Here is a 19,365-nt window from a genome sequence, read left to right as displayed (position 1 = left end):
GAAAACAACAGACGCTGAAGAGGGTGTGGAAACATAGTAAAGATTTACACTGTTGTTGGGAGTGTAAATTAGTTGAGCCATTGTGGAAGACAGTGTGGCGATTCCTCAAGGACATAGAAATAGAAATTCCATTTGACCCAGCAATCCCATTACTGGGTATATATCCAAAGGAGACTCTATTCTTTAACACAAAAGGGAGGAAAGTTTAACTGTAAAGATGCCTTGAGGCAGGGTTCCAAGGAATATTAACTTATTAAGATGGATTTAGTTATATCTTCCTTATATTTATTTAGCATTTCACAGATTATAAAGTGTTTTCCTATATACTCTCTCATTTGACTCAATGAGGAAAGGAGGGAGATAATTTTTAAATATAAAGAAACAGAAGCTAAACTATACTACAAGGCTACAGTAATCAAAACAACATGGTACTGGTACCAAAACAGAGTTATAGACCAATGGAACAGAACAGAGGCCTCAGAGGCAACACCACACATCTACAACCATCTGATCTTTGACAAACCAGACAAAAACAATCAATGGGGAAAGGATACCCTGTTTAATAAATGCTGTTGGGAAAACTGGCTAGCCATGTGCAGAAAGCAGAAACTAGACCCCTTCCTTATACCTTATACAAAAACTAACTCCAAATGGATTAAAGATTTAAATGCAAGAACTAACACCATCAAAACCCTAGAAGGAAACCTGGGCAGCACCATTCAGGACATAGGCATAGGCAAGGACTTCATGACTAAAACACCAAAAACAATGGCAACAAAAGCCAAAGTAGACAAATGGCATCTAATTAAACTTAAGAGCCTCTGCACAGCAAAAGAAACAATCATTAGAGTGAACTGGCAACTAACAGAATGGGTAAAAAATTTTTGCAATCTACCCATCTGACAAAGGGCTGATATCCAGAATCTTCAAATAACTAAAGCAGATTTACAAACAAACAAACATATTCAAAAGTGGGTGAAGGATATGAACAGACACTTTTCAAAAGAAGAATATGTGGTCAACAAACATATGAAAAAAATGTTCATCATCATTGGTCATTAGAGAAATGCAAATCAAAATCACATTGAGATACCATCTCACGCCAGTTAGAATGGCAATTATTAAAAATCTGGAGACAACAGATGCTGGAGAGGATGAGGAGAAATAGGAACACTTTTACACTGTTGGTGGGAGTGTAAATTAGTTCAACCATTATGGAAGACAGTGTGGCGATTCCTCAAGGATCTAGAAATAGAAATTCCATTTGACCCAGCAATCCCATTACTGGATATATATCCCAAGGATTATAAATCATTCTATTATAAAGACACATGCACATGTATGTTCATTGTGGCACTGTTTACAATAGCAAAGACCTGGAACCAACCCAAATACCCATCAATGATTGACTGGACAAAGAAAATGTGGCACATATACACCATGGAATACTATGCAGCCATAAAAAACTACAAGTTTGTGTCCTTTGTAGAGACATGGATGAATCTGGAAACCTTCATTCTCAGTAAACTGACACAAGAACAGAAAACCAAATACTACATGCTTTCACTTATATGCAGGTGATGAACAATAAGAACACTTAGGCACAGGGGAGAGAACAACACTCATTAGGCTAGGTAGGGAGTGGAGGGGAGGGGAGGGGAGGGACAGCACGGGGCAGGGAGAATGGGAAGGGATAATACCGGAAGAAATGCCTGACATAGGCTATGGGGCGGGGGTGAGGATGGAGACAGCAAACCACCATGGCATGTATGTACCTATGCAACAATCCTGCAGGATGCAGGATGTGCACATGTACCCCAGAGCCCAAAGTACAATAAAAAGAAAAAGAATCTAAATTGTTCGGCAGAATGAATGTATAAGGCTTAAGAGGTGAGCAAGAATTAGAAATGCTGACCTTTGGACTCTGTATTCAATATTCTCCCCAAACAGCCTAGTGAACAGGCTACAGACTGGAAGCCAGAAGTTCTGGCTTTGGGCCCTGGCTTTGCCAAGTGCTAAATACTACCTTGAACAATTTACTTTCTCTCTCCAAATGTCATCTATAGGATGGGAATAACAGTTCCTTCCAATGTCAAAGGTAGCCACTGAAGTGAGGAAGCTCTTTGCAAACTCCGAAGTACCTTACTCATACAAATGATTATCATTTCCATTGTTCTGCCCACTGCCTCTCATCAGTAATATCGTTAGGCATTTAACTACATATGTCTTGTATTAAGTGTGATATAAGAGAAAAGAACCTTAGTGTTTCTCCTCCCCTTTTCGATATCTTCCTCCCCTACATGATCTCAAGCTTCCCAGGAGATAGTTCCAGAACATATTTACTTTTAATTCACTCATTAAACACAAACTCACCTGTCCTATATTCTATACATATAAATCTTAGATTTTTTGCATGCATCTAAACCATAACAAGGAAATAAGAACATTCCTGAATTAGGGCTGGGCACAGTGGCTCATGCCTGTAATCCCAGCACTTTGGGAGGCCAAGGGGGGGCAGATCACTTGAGGTCAGAAGTTCGAGACCAGCCTGGTCAACATGGTAAAACACCGTCTCTACTAAAAAAACAAAAATTAGCCAGGTGTAGTGGTTGGAACCTGTAATCCCAGCTACTTGAGAGGCTGAGGCAGGAGAATTGCTTGAACCCAAGAGGCGGAGGTTGCAGTGAGCCAGGATTGTGCCACTGTATTCCAGCTTGGGCAACAGACTGAGACTCCATCTCAAAAAAAAAAATATTCCTGAATTAATGTCTTTCTATTCTCAGGTAAGAGGTATGTTCACATTATTCTTAACCCAAAGGAGCTATTGCAATGCTGAGAATTCTGGCATAGCTGTGTGAAAGGCATTTTAAGGCATAGAACAAGTGCAGGGATTGTCATAGAAGCTCAGATGGCCACTTGTGCAGGCTTTTTGAGAGCTAACATTTACTGCATGGTCCCTGATTATTACTGAGTCCAAAGATGGAACTATTTTTAAGAGCTTATTTCCATCCTGAAATTGGAAACAAAATTTAAATGCAGAGTTTATGGTCATGTTATTTAGAATGATCCAAGCAGGAAAACCCTTCAAGTTTCAATTATAAAGAAGATACCTGTGTTTTATTTTTGAAGGACCTTGTGGGACAATCCAGTATCTAGACTTTAAAACACCTTGTGCTCTTCTGCCGTGTTCCACGTTGTCCTTCAGACTAGTCACTGCACATATTTGTCTCACTGAGCTAATTTTATTTGCCATATATTGATCAAAGATTATTTCATGGCCTTTACCTTCTTATTTTAAGAACTGAGCAAATGTGCTGATTTGTATAAATAAGACAGAATGGAGAACTTTCCTGGGAAATGAGAGATATTTTGAAAACAACTGTCATACTGAAGACTCAGGGAGGCTTAATTAGCTGATGCTTGCAAAGTACTTTGAAAAATCAAAACCATGATGTCCTTGCTAAGTATGATGAATACCATTTATTCCTGGATGAGTAAAAAGTCATTTATTTTGAGACATTCGAGTTTGGTGTGCACTGATTACAAAATACAGATTATTTTTGCAGAAATAGAAAAACTCGATGAAAAATGCAAAAATGCGACAAATTTTGGACAGAGTTATTATTCTCAAAGACTAAAATATGCAGCATTGATATAAAACTAAATGAATATTATTTTGCTCAAATGCATGAGCTTATTCAAAGGCAGCTGCATAGCTTAAAGGACAGTTCTCAAACTGGAAGATCTAAGTTCCAGACTCGAACTGCCTTTTACCAGCTAAGAGACTTTGGTCAAGCCACTGGTTTCTTCATCTGCAAAACAGAAAAAACAATAACTTTTCTTATGTATCTTCTGGAGTTTTTTGAGATTCAGATGTGATCCTATAGTTATCTGGTAATTTCACCAACTGTAAAAATGAAAAAAATGTTATCATTTCTTTGAAACACTCATAAGGCAGAAAATGGCTTCCTAACCCCAATAACTAATAATTCAGACACTTTAATTCATCCTTTTACTAGAGTCCTTAAGTTCTTTCTTTCCTTCATCCCACTGTTTCTTTTTGTGGATTTAGAGAGGTAAAAGGTGAGGGATGATGGGGAACTGGAAGAAGAGCCATTTCCTTCTGTTAGGAACAGGGTGTCTCATTACCAAACTTTTAGGAGAACATCAACTGGAGTTTTAAAAGATGACAATTAGACAGCATTTTATAGGTGTGGACTTTCTGGGAACATCCAGCATTTGAATTTCAAATGCCTAGAGTTTTTCTATTGGCTGACCTATGTACCATTAAAATATATCTCAAGATGAATCATTTGTCATGGCGGAAATAGATCTTCCATTAAGAGCCAAACACCCACACATATCAACTCTATGCTAATTCACATCAGTAGCTGTCTTGAGACAATTTCTTACATTTCTTTAATATATATAAATATTGTGGTAGATATTGCTGTAACTTCTTTGCTATTTCTCCCATTGAGAGGTGGAATCTAATTCTCCTTCTCTTGACTCTGGACCGGGTTTAGTGACTTACTTGGCCAATCGATTGAGATGGAAATGATGTTCTGGGACTTCTGAAGCTGGGTCATACATAACCCTGAAACTTTTACCTGGATCTCTTGGAAAACTCATTTTGGAAGCCTTAAGCCACTTTCTAAGAGACTGTCATGTCACAGAGGACACTTCAACAGATCTACCAATCCCAGCTTTGTATCTGTCCTTGCAAATGTGCAGGACATGTGAGTGGAGAGATCTTGGGCCACTCTGGATCAGCTCATCTCCCAGCTGAGTACCTCTGAGAGGCCCGCCCAAATATCTGACCCACTGGATCTCGAGGCATTATGAAACAGTTGTTTTGGTCACTAAGTTTGTAAGTAGCAATATATAAATGGCTACAAACATTAAATGTTTTTGTGTGGAATAGCACTCAAGTATACTCATTAGTAGTAGAATCGCTTATGGTTATCAAAGTATTATTTTATTGAAAAAGTACATTTTTATCTTAGACCATTTAATAGTAGCTCATACAATGACATACACATTTTCTGAGATTTTACTGTACGCCAGGTTCTATGCTAAGCACTTTATCTGTGTACCAGCGGTGCACTCCCATCTGTCACCCTCACCTCCATTTCACAGAACTACCATCCAGTGAGCGCTTCCCTCTTTACCATTGTGCCCAGTCAGCAGCACAGAGCATGGAAGCCAAAGGACACCCAGAGGGAGGGCTTTTCAGGGACATTCTTAAAGGTCTGTTTCTGTCTTGCTCAGGCAAAACCAGTCTATTCCTCCTTTTCTATAGTGTGTAATTGAGGGATTACTTTAATTATATTTAGAGAATCTCCCAGGCTTATCTTACCCAAGCTTGTGAAATAGCCACCTTTCACCACCTCTTAATGATGCCTTTCAGAGTTTCTCATCTTATCATACCACTCACAATCTCACTGTGTCTCATTCCAGAGCTCTAGATGGGATGGATCCATCCAGGGAGACAGTTCCATGTTCTTTGTCTCAGACATTTGCCAGTCCTTCAGAGAGGGTCCACCACTCCTGGCCCTATGTTATCATGGGAAAAATGATTTTGGCCATATTATTTTTCTTTGCTCAAGTCCTGCTGTGATATCTGGCTACTATTTTCTCTTTCTCAGGGGAAAGGAATGCGGGATTTCTCATATTTACATTTATTTATTTCCCTCCACCTTTTGTTGTATTTGGGGTTTAGACATTTGAATATGGCCAGGATAGGTGTGCCACAAAACTAGGAAGCTTGAGTTTCAGGGCCCCTTACTTGTGCAGGCTCCAAACAAAGTTCTAAACTTGATTTTGACTCTTCTGTTTTTAAAAAAGAAGTTCTGAAACATACGTATAAACTCCTGGATTCACAAACCCTGAATCTGGAATAGGATGGCTCACCTGAAGTCCTGGCATGTGTGGTGGTGCAGTAACTTAATAATATCTGAATGATTGGCTTCATGTTGTTAGCAGTATGCCAATATACCTTTTAAAGCCTAGCCCCTGAAATGATCAGATAGATTAATCCTCTTCTTTTTCTGCCTTTAGCTCTTCTCCCTACCCCTTAATTTATTTGTTTCTTTACTACCCTGTAATTTCTTTCCCCTGAATGCCTGGTTCTTGGCTTTCTCATCTGACTGCTCTTATTTGAATTGCCCTTATTAGTTAAACTCTACCAGTATAATATAAAACACCTTTGGATTTAGCGGAAATTGTCCCTCTTTTGCTAACAGAGTAAGTCAGTTGTTAAATTCTGCTAGTTGGGAGAGGAATTTCAAGTGCTTTCAGCTCTGTGAATAGACCAAGAATTATGCATTGGGAGTAGTTCTCTTCCAGGATTAAGAAAAACAACAGATAATACCGAAGAACAGTTCCAAGTAGCCTCATTCTCATGGTGTTGGGAACTTCTGGGGAATAATGGTGTACTTTGATGTGTATTTAGTTCTGGTGTGAACCACTAATGCAAGCATTCAGTCCCAGCAGAAGTCCCTTCAGGATTCAGATTATGGTCCAAGCTTCTGATGTACCTTGGTGAGGGCCAACACATTTAATAGGGGAAACAATTGCTTGCTTACTTCAGTGGTGCAAAGTTACTTATTATCTGCCTTTTCTGAAAGAAGCAGATGTAATAAACCCTAATGGATTTTATGACTAGAGTTTGAGGAGTTCTTTTAAAATAGGGTGAAAACCTGGAAGCTTATTTACACCTTCAGAGAGAAAACACTAAGAAGACGCCTTCAAGTGAGGAAAAGACACAGCTTGGCCACAGCTGGTCCACAGCTGTTAATTCTTTCTGCTTCCACTGTGGGAAAAGATTATTCTATTATTCTCCTCAAACCAGGCTTAATGTCTCATGCCTGTAGTCCCAGCTACTGAGGAGGCTAAGGCAGGAGGATTGCTTGAGCCCAGGAGTTTGAGGCTGCAGTTATCTCAGGCTATAGTAACCTTAAAGATCCAATCCAGAGTGTTTTTCAAAGTATAACAAAACATTTGCTTTTGAAATCAATGGCGTCATTTTCAGATTGCAAGAAAACATCGGCTGTTTTTATTGGTGAGATGAAGCTGATACTTCTCTTCACCTCCGATGGCTATCCAAAAAACTAATGAAAACAAGATCACCATGAGTACCTAGGTTTAAAGCGAGCATTTTCTGTTTTATAACAACGTCTTCTAGTATTTTATTCTCCCCATACTTTAGGAAATTATTGAAACGGTTTTCTAGAAACACATTAACCTGCATCCCATTATCAAGTCCTCAAAACCCATTAGTTGGAGTTTGCATCAGGGAAGAGAAATAGAGAAAAAGAATACACTTAGGTTTCAGCATTTGTATTCTGTTGCTCATGAACTCTAACAGAATACTGCTCTGATTTAGAGAGAATCAGCTCAAAGTTGTTTGGTCCCCAGTAAAAGGCTGGGAGCATCCACTGAACTAATAATGGCTTGATAGTTAAAAATGATTCCAGTGAGCTAAGACAGCATGAACATCTGCCCAAACCATTCACGTGTTTTATTGACCCATCATTAAGTTGAATTCTTCTGATTTTTGTACATCTCAGGCTACCTTCCTGCTGGGTCTCCATCTTGATTTTTTTTGAGATGGAGTCTCACTCTGTCACCCAGGCTGGAGGGCAGTGGCCAATCTCCACTCACTGCAACATCTGCCTCCTGGGCTCAAGCGATTCTCCTGCCTCAGCATCCTGAGTAGCTGGCAGTATAGGCATATGCCAGTATGCCCAGCTAGTTTTTGTATTTTTTAATAGAGAAGGGTTTTCACCATGTTGGTCAGGTTGGTCTTGAACTCCTGACCTCAAGTGATCCACCCGACTCAGCCTCCCAAAGTGCAGGGATTATAGGCATAAGCCACCATGTCCGGCCTTGTCCCTATCATATTATATAGGCAATCCAATAACTCAAGTTGAATCAAATAATGTAAAAATGCTTTGCTTTTAGAGCTACTTAGGGCCACTTTGAATGGTGGGTTCATTAACTCTGTAGGCATAGCACTTTTATTTGAACCTAAGGTAAAGTTTATCCTAATTTTTGAAAAAGATAACCATTACTCCCCACTCCACTCATCTTCAATTAAAAACCTATTAGTTGACTGCATGATTATTCTGAAAGTTTGCTAATTTTTTCTCGATAAACTGCAAATTAGTATTTTATACACATTAAGTGGAGTACAGTGATTATACAGAAGTGACAGAGATTTGAATAGAATGTGGTTAGTGATTTTTTTTTTTTTTGTAAACTTGGCTAAATTTAATTTGTCTAAAGTTTTTATTAACAACAGAGAACTAGTGATTTTAGTGGGGAAACTGCTTAGAGCCAGGGCTACAGGGCCTGGAAGAAGAAGGGCTGAAAAGCTGAGGGGAACTGGCACAGAGAAAGGGGTGAAGAGGGGAAGGTAGAATGCCAAGGGTAAGGACCTGAAGAGGCTCAGATTTGGCTGAAGAGGGACAACCTGAATGAAGAAACCTTCCAACTGCATGTTCTTAGGAACTAATTATGGTCAGAAAGGAGCAAAAGACTCAGGTTTGGTTTGTTTTCAGACAGAGTCTCGCTGTCGTCCAGGCTGGACTGCAGTGATGCAATCTCGGCTCACTGCAGTGTCCGCCTCCCCGGCTCAAGCAATTCTCTTGCCTCAGCCTCCGGAGTAGCTGGGATTATAGGCATATGCCACCACACCTGGCTAATTTTTTTGTATTTTTAATAGAGTTGGGGTTTCATTGTATTGGCTGTGGTTAGTGATTTTATTATTAAATAGCTCAGCAATTATAGACTTGTGTCAAGTACTTAGAAAATATGTATTTTCATAAATTACTGTTTTGAGAACTGTATCTGTTTATCTCAGCTGGGTTTTTGGAATTTAGGATGACCCCTCTCCAAGCAGTACTGCCGTTTCTTACTAACCTCAAGCAAGCAGGTTGGCTGAAAGGATGACACACAGCATTGCATACCACAGAGTTGTAAGAAACAGGCCAGGCACGGTGGCCCACACCTGTAATCCCAGCACTTTGGGAGGCTGAGTTGGGTGGATCACTTGAGGCCAGAAGTTCAAGACTAGCCTGGCCAACATGGTGAAACCCCATCTCTACTAAAAATACAAAAACTAGCCAGGTGTGGTGAAGGGCACCTGTAGTCTCCCAGCTACTCGGGAGGCTGAGACAGGAGAATCGCTTGAGCTGGGGAGGTGGAGGTTACAGTGAGCCGAGACTGCACCACTGTACTCTAGCCTGGGCAACAGAGCCAGATGCTGTCTCAAAAAAAAAAAAAAAAAAAAAAGATGTTGGAAGCAGATTATGTGAGGATATTGACCTAAATAACTCACTAATTTTTTTTATTGTCTAACGTGGTATTCCAAGTTCAATAAGAAAAGTCATCTTGCCCAAAAAAAAGTGTGTGTGGAGGGAGCAAGTGCTGGCTCAAAATTTGCTTTGCCTAACTAATGGATCCTTGAGAAAACGCCCCAAACTCCTGGAATCGGATATGAAAATGTTTTTCCTTTTTGTGGGAGTAGGGGGTAGTAGATTATGACTTTTGTTCCTAAGCAAGGCAAGCCAAGGTCATTGCAACCTTTCTGCATAATTGCATAAGTGAGAAGGCAGAACACAAGCGGATACCCTGCTTGAAGCCCTTTAGTTTCCTTTTGTATCAAAAAGATTGGCTTTCACCACGGGAGAGGTTGTAATTGGATTTCACCATGAAAGCAAGTTGTAATCGGATTTCTCAGCACTCTACAAGCTCTGTCCCTGGAAAAGCAAGGAAAAGGGGCCTAAATATCCTTTCTGCTAGCTGGAAACATAGCGCAGCCAAGCCCTCAGAGACTGACCTGAAAGGTGTGGGCAGAATAGGCCATGCGTGTGTCAGCTACCCCCCATCTCTGATGAAAGGCTATGTGTGTAATAGCTAAATATCGCTTGGGCATTGCATTTGGTAGGAAACACAGGACATTCCTCTGAATGAAAACTTCTGAATCATCTCTGTCTCTTTGTCCTGAAATTTGTGTCTCCTAGAGAAGAGGAGAGTGTCTAAAGTTTGGCACAATCTAAAACACAAAAACATCATTCTCCATCTAGATTTAGTAGCGAACTTACACAAACAACCAGAATATGTTTTTATTTTGGGTACTACAGTTTATTTTGCATCCTTTTTTGTAATTGGGCACACTTCAGTTTCTATGGTATTTCCTCGAAACTTAAACTGCAGTAAGATTAGGTTGAAGTAGATATTTGTATTTGATTTACTTTCGGTTTCCATAGTTTTTTAAACATTAATTTACAGTTAAAATTTAAAACATAAATTTTATTTTTGAAGTTCTGTATATTACCATGCTACTCAAATCAACTTAGCATACCATCTCCCTTGGGCACTTCTTGCCTTGCCATGCTTTCTGTCTTCCTTCTCTTTCCTTTTCTCTTAAGCATTAATAAGCTCTCTCAACACTGAGGCAGACTGTAAACGCAGCCATCCGTGCCTCTGAAAGGCAGAACAGGATTCCTCTTTATATTGGCCACATCAGTGACTTCTTGGAAATTTGAGTGCTGGTTGTTATTGCTTCAAGTCTAATAGAATTTTCCTTGGGTTGCCTAGAGTGCCACTGGTTTCTGAACCCTCCCAGATGATGACAACTTGATCTGTTTATCTCTTTGTCTAAAGTTTAATAAACGAAGAAAGACACCATGTGTATTAGAAAAAGGAGAGGTTTGCTGGTTACTTTCTTTTTCTTATTACTCTTGGCCTATCATTTCCTGGAGTATGTAATCCATGAATCCAAATGAGGCCAGGTATCTTCTGTTGAATTTGTTTATATCAGAGGAAGCCTGTAGGCTGCTATTTTTAGTAACTATTACAACTATGGAAAATTTTCCTTTCTGGGAAATGTAGTAAACAAAACAATTATTATAGGTACTTTGTAATCAGACTCAGAACAGTCTTGTTCACCTTGTTTTTACATGACAAAGGCTTTGTAATCAGAGAGCAAATCTCTTAGTCATATTTTGGCTAACATATATGTGCTGTTACCAGATTCAACATTAACACTTATAGGGCTTTTAAAGTATTCATGAGTCTCTTGGGAGAGCTCTATGGTTTGGCCTTAGAGTTGTCTGAAGGATGAAAAAGACGTTCTTCTATTTTGAGTTCTCTACTGAGTCACCATCTGACATCAAGGTGTCCCAGCCCCGTGACTGTATATGATATAGTGAAACTCAATGATACAGACTTTTCTGAGCCTCTGACCTTTAACTGCCCATCATCCTTCCTAATTGAATCTACCACCATATGGGTCAGAGCTATGAATAGGAATGGTTATGCCTGTTGGGGCTTTGAGACTCACCAGAATTACATTGAGACATTAAAGATATACATTAAACCTGAATCAAGCAGAAGACACATACATTTAGTGCTCAGTGAAGGGGGTATTATGGAGATTTATATCTCTCACTGTTCTGCCCTTGCTCTCAGGAGCTGGCTGCCTCTCAGTTCCTCAAATAGGTCATGATCCCTCTTGTTCCAGGGTCTTTGCACAAGTTGTTCACCCTGTCAGAATTCTCTTGCCAGGACCCACTCCTCCTAGCCACCATCACCCAACACACAGACACAGACACACACACACACACACACACACACACACACACACACACACACACAGAGTTAACATCTATTCAGACTTCAGATCAGGGAAAGCCATTATTGACCTTGAGTGGAGGTCAGGATCCTTATGTACTCTCTTAGAACAAAGGTGCTTTGCCCTTATAACACTTATTTCAGCATATCACTATATATATGGTATGGGTTCCAATAAAATGTGTTTTTTTCACTCCCACAAGTCCTGCTGTAAAAAAGAGGGATTTGCCTTATATTCAAGTGCTTCCAAAGTCTCTCACATTAACGGCCACTGTCTCAGTTTCTTAATTTTGAGCAGCAAAGTACTATTCAAGAAAACAATTAGAAATGATCTCAAGAGATGCTTATTTTTGTTCTTAGGAAGGTCACCTTGACAAAATGGATGAAAAAATATATAAAGATATTTAAAGCAGGTTTAGTCATTATTTCTGAGGTATGACTTCATTATTGCAAGTGTTGGAATCACAATTTTAGAAAGCCACACTTACAGTTTCAAGTGGTTTTAAATAAGCCCTTTAAAGAGCACTGTAAAAATCAATCTAGTAAGTAATGAAAGTGTGGAGAACATGATCACGAATGAGGACTTATGCCTGGGAATTAAATTTGCAGCATCAGCAGAGGTTTAGCAACTTGCAGAAGAATTGATGATGTGCTTTGCATTAGATAATTACAGAGTGGGTCCAGTGAACACACATGCTGGTGTTAAAGATGTGTATGAAGAGTTTCAATAAAATTGTTTCATGAAATGTGAGAAAAGAAAAAGTCATGTTAATAAGTATAAAATAGTTAAATTAAAATAACATTTTAAATATGTATGTGAACAATAGATTAAATATCCCAAGTGTACATTACAATATATTACCCATTTGTACATTATGTTTGGCCAAACACTTTGGTTGAGGATCTTCTTACTAGAAAGATGAAGATGGTGTTGTATTGGGGGGCACTTTATGTTTTGGCCTATGCAGTTTTTATTAATGTGATGGTTTCATTAATGACCATTTTCCTAACTCCATGGCAAGCCCCACAAGAGTTCAGCCCCTCTCTGGTTTTGCTCCCTGCTTCGTCTCTGGCATTTTACATGGGGATAGAACACTGAATGCATTAGTTGTTTGAGATGTAAGATAAAAATGTTGACTTATTCTTATAATTGTGTGACCTAGAAAATACTGGAGGAACTGAAATAGAAACTTTAATAAAAAGTTAATGAAAGATAAGACATTTTAATACTTTTTACCCTAATGTTAATCAAGATGAGATGAGTCTTTAAAAATATAAAAAGTCACAATTTTTCCCCTTTAGAAATTAAATGGTTCATATTTATTCAATGGTAATTCTGAGGCCTTTATTCATTATATTTAACTCATTGGGAGATTCCAAGTTCAAAAAGGCTATTCCTATCAGAGTTAGATCAAACTGAAACTGACCCAATAGTTCCACAGACTTATCTTTTTGAAAAACATAAAAATTGACCCTTTTGGTCTTAAAGCATGAAACTTAGATTTGTTTTATTTGAGTTCCTTCCTCAGGACAGGACCTTCAGTCTTCTGAAAAAGTATCAAAGAACTGAAACTCAACAGATCACTGTAGCTGGTTCCTCACCCCTTACTCACCATGATTGATTCCTTACCCGTCCCTAGCTCTTGTTTCCTTACACATTGTTACATTTCTCCCCTGCTATATAAACCCCTAGTTTTAGTCAGTCAGGGAGATGGATTGAGACTGTGCTCCTATTTCTTCATCGGCAGCACCTGATTAAAGCCTTCTTCATTGGCAATACTTGTTGTCTCAGTGATTGGCTGTCTGTGAAACGAACAGCAGGATCTAGACTGGAACCTTGGTGTTTCAGTAACAAAATCATGAAAAGAATTGTAATAACTACTACTTATTAAGTATGTACATTTATTATTTTAGTTAATCATACAGTGATTGTCTGGGTGTGGCAGCTCACATCTGTAATCCCAGCACTTTGGGAGGCTGAGGCAGGCAGATCATTTGAGGCCCAGAGTGTGAGACCAGCCTGGCCAACACAACAAATCCCCATCTCTATTAAAATTACAAAAATCAGCCTGGCATGGTAGCACATGCCTGTAGTCCCAGCTACTGAGAAGGCTGAGGCACAAGAATCACTTGAAGCTGGGAGGTGGAGGTTGCAGCGAGCTGAGATCATGTCACTGCACTCCAGCCTGGGCAACAGAGCAAGACTGTCTCAAAAAAAAAAAATCATACAATGATCTTATGAATTAGCATTTTTCCACATTTCAAAAGTGGGGGAAACTGAGGTTCCTGAGCTTAGCAGCCAACCTTTACCATGGGTTAGATACTGTAATAAATGCCTAACATGCTCAATCTCATTCAATTCCCATGACAATTTATGACTGTTATTATATCTATTTCACAGATGAGAAGACAGAGGCACAGAATGGATTAGATTAAAACAACTGGAAAGTATGAGTGCCAGGATTCAAGTCCAGGCAGTCTGCCCCAGAATTCCGCTCCATAACCACTACACTATAGCACATTGTGAATATGGGAGGAAGCAGTGGGAACTTGAAAAATGGATTTATTGCAGGGTGTGCTGCAGTATGTGTACCAAGTGAGGCCATTTTTATTTCTCTTCCTTTGCCTTCCCAGTTGTTTTTCCCCTGTATGCCACAGGAATCTAGGCACCTTCTTGTTCATTTTAAAAATACCTATTCACTAAACCTTTAAAGGAAACGTTTAGCTACTGCAATGGGTGTACGTAAGTTGGTTGTGTAATAGGAAGGAAACAAGCCAGGACTAGAGACTTCATTTCTAAAGAAGGATTTTAAAGCAGACTAAGAGTTATTTCTCAGAGCGGGTCATGAAGCAGGAGTCTCTCTACACCCTTTCATTGCTATGACGACAGCCTGCTCCCGCTACAGGCAGCCAGAAAAAGCAGCTGACATTTCAATGCTAGAAACATAGGGGAGAGGTTTACAAAAACACAAAACAAAGACAAAAAAAAAAAAAGACTTTCGTTTGAATTTCTGTTAGAGAGGAAAAAATATCCCCTGGAGCAAGTCAAAAGCCCTATTCTTGCCTTTAGAAGATATAAGAAAGAAAAAATGTTGGGGGCCTCCTCTCTTGTCGAAGTAGGCCAGTAAAACAGAATTGACTGTAAAGCAGCATGTCTTTTCACTCTGTGTAATGGCAAACTGACTCGGAACACTTTCTTTGGTTTCTTTGACTTGACCATTAAGAAGCTACTCACTGATGCAGCAGTGAAGACTCACAGTAATAACTACCTCGTGTTGAGGCCCCTCCACCAGGGGAAAAAAGCAGTGTCAGATTTACATTTCTATGGATTAAAGAGGCAATTCAAGGATATTTCCTTCTCGATCTCCATTGTTACTTCCAGAGAAATCATTGCAAGTATGTAACAGATGCATCACTGATGTAGGAGATTCCTTATAAGCAACCAGTCAACTTTCCTGTGTGTTTAGTACTCTGCCAAGTGCTATACTTGGCATATGATAAACATCACATTTGATTCCCACACCAACCTTATTTGTGTGTATTATTATCACCATTTTGCTAAACAGATGGGTAAACTGAGTCCTGGAGATGTGAAGTAACTGCCAAAGCTTGCACTGCTTGTAAGAGGCAGAGTCAGGATTCTAGCCCAGATGCATTAGACTCTGAAGCCCATGCTCTGCCCACTCTGCTGTGCTGACTCAGAGACATAGACCAGGTATTGATGTCTTATTATAGAGCAAAATGTATAAGTACAAGGAAGAAACCCTGAGCAAAGATCTAGAGTCAGTTCCCTTTCTGTGGAGTTTCAATAGGGACGTATAGTTAGTCCAGTACTTTCATATTACCTACAATTGATTGATCGCTTTAATGTACCAAACATGGGTCTTTTCTTCACTTAATTCTTAAAACAAATCTCTGAGGTAGCTACTAACTTTATAATCCCATTTCCATGAATGAAGAGACTGAGGCACAAAGAGATTAAGTTGTTTGCCTAAAGTCACAAAGCTATTTAGGGGTAAAGCTTGGATATAAAAAATGCTCTTATATAAACCAGGTCCATATGGTCAGATATAAACTACAGCTCATGGTTTTATTCACTTTATTAGATTGCCTCCCCAACTTTGGAACAATCAGTCAAGACCGTGTACTCAGTTTTTCAAAGTTCTATCCATCTTTTGATGACTAAGACACAGTGAGGCTAGCCCTAGGTAGTACTACCACCGCTAACTCAGCCTTTGGCAGAAGATGCCTTGTGGGCTCTGTGAGAGATGGACCCTGACCCGGTTAAGCAACTCAGGAAGCCAGGCCTACTGGGAAATGTCGCTGGAATTATGGGGATCTCCTTCTCCAGATCATTCTAGAGGAATAAGTGAGGGCTACATGTACTTCAAGTCTTCTAACAAGTTATTTATATTCTCCTTGGTGGAAAAATGTTCCCAGAGTGTTTTGGGCATGGTGCTAAACTTATGTAAAATGCAATTTTTAAGTCAACTGAGTAAAAATAACAGTCGAGAGGAAATGAAATAAATAATGTTTTGAAGTTGTCCAGATACATCAGTACTCATTTCATTTCTGTCATCACTATTATTTTTACTTAGTTGATATGTGAATCTGTGCCATGAGAAGCTATCGGGGATTAAATCTCAAAAGACCTGGGAAGGAAATGCCATTACTCTAATTGCTCAATGGCTGTGTGAAAATTTTCTGAAAGAAAAAGAAAAGGTTCATAAATAACATGTACATATTCTTCTCCAAAATGTGGAAAGTGGAACTAGTTGATTGGACGATAAGTAGATGATATAAACTGCTCTGCTTTGCTAGATCTTATTAAATGAACAGAAATATGAACTTAAATCTTTCCAAAGAGGGTGTTTTTAAGAAAAAAAATCATAGTTGACTATCAGGTTTAACTGAATAAGCTGTGAACTGAAAAAAACTAGTATCTGTGAGAAAGGGAGAATTTAAAAAAAGATTTCTGCTGACTTGTACTGAGTGAACATTTCTATTCAATGTGCTTAGGCCCTGGGCCAGAGGAGAGCTCAGACACAATGCCAAGGTGACATATTTAACCTCTTTGCAGACTGAAGGCAGTGCAAAAGAGATACTTTTTCTGCCGTACCTCTTGGTGTACTGTTTCAACAGCATTGATCTGCAGTTGAAAGCAAGTTTTTTTTTTTTTTTCTTTCTTTCTTTTTTTTTTTTTTTTTTTTTTTTTTTTTTTTTTTTTTCCTGCAGAGTGACCTTTAATACCTGGGAAGGTATTGTTTTATTTTAGAAAAGAGAGCCAGAAATGATAGTACCTTACAATATGAGTTATCATAATCTCTTTAGCTCTTTAATTCTCTGCTCCCTTTTTTTGCTTTTGTAAATAAGACTCAACAAGAATTAGGGAAATTTTATGTCTATGTGTGAGCATCTTAACAAATGATAGTAGGAGGCAAAAAGCAACTAGTTATAAAGCTGTAAAAGGGAATCAAGAAAGGGAAAATAATCACAATTACTTAAAAATTATCAAACAAGAATATAGTATAATAAGGGGAATTTTCCTACCTTTTGGAAAAGCAAAAAGTTCTGTTTCTGCATTGCTGTTAAGTATGGGAGATTGAATAAATTTAGATAATTTAAATATGGAAAACATGCAAATTATTTGATTCGAAATTTTTTTTTTAAACTGCCTCCTTTGAGTTTATTTCATATATGTAATAAAGTACTTCTACAAAACACATTTCAGGATTCAGGCTTCACTAAGATCTGAACGTTACTGAGGCCATCCGCAGCTCCACGCTTCTATTTTTGGTCTTCACTAAAATCATCATCATTTATTAGTACTTGCTATTTAATTTTGCAGGAAGCATGAAAACATGAATACAAATGCTTAAGTTCTCCATTAAGTATCTTTTCAGTAAATCACACAAAATTTTTTTTTGTAAATAAATGGCTTTATATTATTTAGGCAAAAATATTTGACTGCTTTATCAGATCACGCAAATCAGCTTAACAAATGCTATTAGATAATGCAGTAAATTTATTAAAACTTACCTTTAAGGAAGGGGCTGGACCCAGAGTCGCTGCAGAAAATTGAAGTTGAATCCCCTCTGCACACAGACAGGGAATAAAAGTTTGACAAATACCCAAGAAAAACTCTTTAAATCCCTTTCCTCATTAGCTCTGCTTCTTTGCCCAGAGGCACATTCAAGTCTACTGGAGTTGAAATTCTGCTGCTCTGTCAACTAGTAGGGGTCTGAAGTGACAGACGAGAATTTAGAGGTTGGCACCAGAGAGTATTTCAGACTGTCATCATTTTTGTTGCAGATTCCTGGATTTCCCTAGCAGGCTGGCCTCTCACTGTGAGGGCTTTGCAGGCAGTGCATGCAAACCAAAAGGGAAGGAGCTAATTCTGGAGGCGTGGATGGGGTTAACAGTCTTCCCCTCAAGCTCTTGTTCTCAGAGCCTCATAACTTGGCCAGAATATAAGCACTTGGCTCTTTATGCATTTTTTTTTCTTTTTCAAACAACTCTGAAAGGTTTTATAAGCAGCATCCCTTTTTTGGGTTTTTTTTTTTAAGACTTTGAAAAGAAACTCCATGCTGTTGTTTTTTCCTAAAGGAAATTGGGGAGTAGGGATTGAGGGAGGGGAGAAAAGAAATTGCAGCAGATGCATTTTTGCATTGCTCAATTGTAAATTGTTCTAACAAATACAGTCTGAATTTTAACAGGAAGGTACTTTAGATACCTTAACCTTCTGTGAATGGGCTTTGGAAATGTACATATATAAAAATAATTGCTCTTTATATTATAGATCACTTGTATGCTGATTCAGAAATGTTGCAATTCTCCCCTCAACACAACTCCTCACTGAACTTCATGGTTATGATAGTTGGGCTCTAAGAAGGAGGGTTCCCATGAAAAAGAATGGAGGCGCGCACTCGTTTTTGGCCTGGCATTCTGGTTATTTGTATATGTGTCCAATCTCTTCTACCGCTACTTCTACACTTCACACATCTATTATGTGTCAGACACTGTGCTAACAGCTTTTTATGCATTATTATCAGTTGATCTTCATTATCCATGGTAAGTTTTACTGTGTTCCCATTTGAGGGGTAGTATCATACAGCAGTCGAATCAGCAGGATTTGAAGCCAGCCAGCTTGGATTTGCAGCCTATCTTCACCACTTTCTAACTATGACCCGGGACAAGTTATATAACCTCTCTAAAGCATCAGTGTTTTTATTTATGAGATAGGGATACACATATGGAAATGATGATAATATCTGTCTCAGGCAATTGTTCTGAGTTTTAAATTAGTGAATACAGGTAAACGGCATAGAACACCCTACCACGTAGTAGACACTCAATAAATGTTAGCTATTATAATTTACATAAGAGGAAACTAAAGCTTAGTAAGGCCGAGTGGTTTCTCTATGGTCTCCAACTGTAACTTATAGGGTGGGATTCCAAATCAGCTTCGATAACCACACTTACGTAACTTGTCTATAATACCTCTGTTATATGATATAGATGTATATTTATCATACCTGCTTCTGAGCAAGCTGTAAACTCCTTGGAGGAAGGGGATGTGCCCTTTCTGCATTCTCCAGGTGCCTAGCACAGTGCTTTGTATATACTGTAAATGTTCCATTAACATCAGATGAATAATTGTAATTTAATTTAGATTTTCTAAATGCCTGCCAAAGTCTGGCCAAAAGCAATAACACTGATAAAAAC

At 38.8% G+C, this 19,365-nt stretch overlaps 1 protein-coding gene across 2 annotated transcripts in view; it reads right to left on the bottom strand.

The window, feature by feature from the left end:
- The window catches only part of SPARCL1 (SPARC like 1), a 60,489-nt gene extending 41,962 nt beyond the window's left edge, over positions 1–18,527 (bottom strand). The window contains exon 1 of one of the 2 annotated variants that reach the window (XM_017545125.1): positions 17,680–18,527. The gene's annotated coding sequence lies outside the window, so the exon portion shown is untranslated. Of the gene's footprint in view, positions 1–3,835; positions 3,859–17,679 lie in introns of those variants that run through there. The other variant, XM_037744499.1, reaches the window with a different exon arrangement.
- Positions 18,528–19,365: the final 838 nt, after the last annotated feature.

The sequence above is a fragment of the Cebus imitator genome, unplaced genomic scaffold, assembly GCF_001604975.1.
Source record: "Cebus imitator isolate Cc_AM_T3 unplaced genomic scaffold, Cebus_imitator-1.0 Scaffold177, whole genome shotgun sequence".
NCBI lineage: Eukaryota > Metazoa > Chordata > Mammalia > Primates > Cebidae > Cebus > Cebus imitator.
Note: the sequence above shows the minus strand (reverse complement) of the source record. Positions and strands in the feature narration are given on the sequence as shown.